The following is a 2719-nucleotide window of genomic DNA, read 5'->3' on the forward strand; positions in this document are numbered from 1 at the left end:
TCTCCCTCTCTCTCTCCTGGGGTTCTGAAGTGTGTCACCTGCTCTCAGAGTTTCTCCATTGCAGTTCAGTGGATTACCCAGACCCAGGCCACATATGAGCACCTGCCCTGGAGGAAGGCGGAGGAACAGGGAGGTAGGATGCTTGCCCCATCCCGCAGCTGTATTTCTAGAACAGTACTACACTCACGCAGTGACAAGTACTATAAAGTGCTTTGGCATAGATCCCGATATTTTTATCTACAGATTTTTTTTTTTGGTTTTGTTTTGTTTTAGTTTTGTTGTTGTTTTGTTTTGTTTTTGTTTTTGTTTTTGGCAGCTCTAAGACTGAGCAGATTTGGGGGAGGGGGAATGTACCTGGTCTGACACAGTGACAGAGCCAGGACTTGTGTCTGTGAGCTACAGAGTTCCTCTACAGCTGCTGCCATCTTTGAACCTCTTCTGCATCCTGGGATGGGTAGAAACACCTGTCAGTCTCCAGGGGCCTTGCAGCAACTTTACTAGGTCTCTAGGGAAAGCAGATGTAGCTTCAGGCCCCAGGCATTGGCTCTGTGCCAGACCCCTCCTAAGTGTAGTCATGTGAGGCCTCAAGCCTTTACTGCCTCACCCCCCTGCCCCAGAAATGCCCGCTTCATTCTCTGAACCCCATCCTTACCTGACATCCAACCACAGATCTGTACACCAGTACACTTAGTTCAGAGTGTCTGGCTTTTCACCACATGTTGGGACAATATAGCAGGGAGCTAGCTGGCCTCTGGGTATGATTTTTCTTCCTGCATGACCCTGTCTCAACAATAACAAAACTAAAGGCAAAGAATATTTGAGAAAGATACCCATTGTGTACTTCTGGCCATCACAAGCATGTACATACCACACACACACACACACACACACACACACACACACAGACATTGTATCTCAATGATAGGGTGCTTTCCTAGTATGTATAAGGTTCCAGGAAACATTTAATGTCACTAGGAGCAAATTAAGGATGGTGTATGGAGTCAGGGAGATTGGATTAGTCAGTGAAGTGCTTGCCAGGGAAACATGAGGAACTGAGTTCAAATCCCCAGCTAAGTAGTACAGTGGATACCTGTATTCTCAGTATGAAGCAGGTGAAGGTAAGAAGATCTCTGGAGCTTGCAGCCCACCCTGCCTAGCTAACCAGTGAGCTCTGGGCTCAGAGAGCAACCCTGCCTCAATAACAACAAAAATAAAGGCAGAGAAGGATAGAGAAAAACACCCAGCACTGACTTCTGGCCATCCTAAACATGTGCACATATGCATACATACTCAAAGATAGGGTGTATCGCTAGGATGGCATGCTTGCATAGCATGTATAAGGCTCTCGGTTCCATTGCAAGCAACACAGAAACACACACACACACACACACACACACACACACACAAGTCAAGCAAAATAAGTGTTCTATCAGCAGAAGAAATGTAAACTAGACTTTAAAAACGTTTCCCATCAGCCAGTTGGTCACTCTTAGAAGGATTTGGATTCCATGTTGGGACAGTAGTCTTGAGCAGGAGAGCCTTAAGACAGGAGGATGGAGCCATCATTGCTAGACTTCTCCATCCAGCCTTACCACCCTACTAGAAAGCACTGAAGGGCCAGCCAAGAACACCAGCAACCAACACCCATCACCCATCTCACATCCCAGATTGCCATCCTCAGTTACCCAGCATGCCTCTTGGCACCTTCCGTGCTGTCTGCTGTTGTTGCAGGCTCTGGGAACAAGACAAATACTTAATGTTATCTTGAGCCAAATGTAATTAGGAACATCAATCTGCCATCCCCAGGACCCATGTGACGGGTTCCGAAGACAGACAGGAGACACTCTGGATCCCTCACATGGCTGCTGGCTCATCCCTTCTGTCTCATCTTCATCTCCATAGATAGAAAGGAGACCTGGATAAGCAGGATGCCCTGGCAAGAAGGCCAGTCGTCTGGTGCCACGTGTAAGATCAACCTGAAGGAGAGAGCTGTGAGCATTCCCATGGTGCACTGTCAGTAGCACCAAGTCTGTGCTCCAGCCAGTGCCTATCTCTGTTCGGTCCACTTGGAGGCAAGCTTGAGAACACAGATGGAGTCAGGGGCTTCAACTAGAGAGAGATCACAGGAGGAGATGCAGTGGCGCCTGAGGTTGGCACTGCTGGGGCTCACTGGAGGAGGGTGCATACAGAGTCTCCCGGCTGTGGTCAGTCACGGAGGGTGGAGTGCTCAACCACACTCTTCCTCGGTGCTGTGCTTTTGGGCTGGAAGTCCAGGACCCTCCCTTTCAGGACGTGCCCTAGACAGAGGTGCTGGAGTTCATACCTCTTACTTGGAGCGCTATTTATGTAGGTCTAGCCTGAGCTCTTTGGATCATGCATTGAGCTACATGTAAAATCAAACATAGGCTAGCCTGGGCTGTAGGTTACAAGTCACATTATAAAAAAGAGCGCCCATGGTCAGCCATAGTGTGCCTGCTAATGATAGAAGTGTCCATGCCCCAAGGCTTTTCCACTCTCTTTCCTCAACCTCCGAAGCCTTTCTCCCTTGTTCTCAGCAGGACGAAACTCATCCTTTGCCCTCCAAAGCCCAGCTCAAATGGCATCCCTATGCAGATGTCCTGAAGCTCCCTGAGTCACACTGTGTTATGACTTCTGTTTATTTGTCGTTCTTTTTTATGGGCTCTGATTACCCCATCCCCTTTCTCTCTCCAAGGCAGAC

This window comes from Mastomys coucha, unplaced genomic scaffold, assembly GCF_008632895.1.
Source record: "Mastomys coucha isolate ucsf_1 unplaced genomic scaffold, UCSF_Mcou_1 pScaffold23, whole genome shotgun sequence".
NCBI classification, from domain to species: Eukaryota; Metazoa; Chordata; class Mammalia; order Rodentia; family Muridae; genus Mastomys; species Mastomys coucha.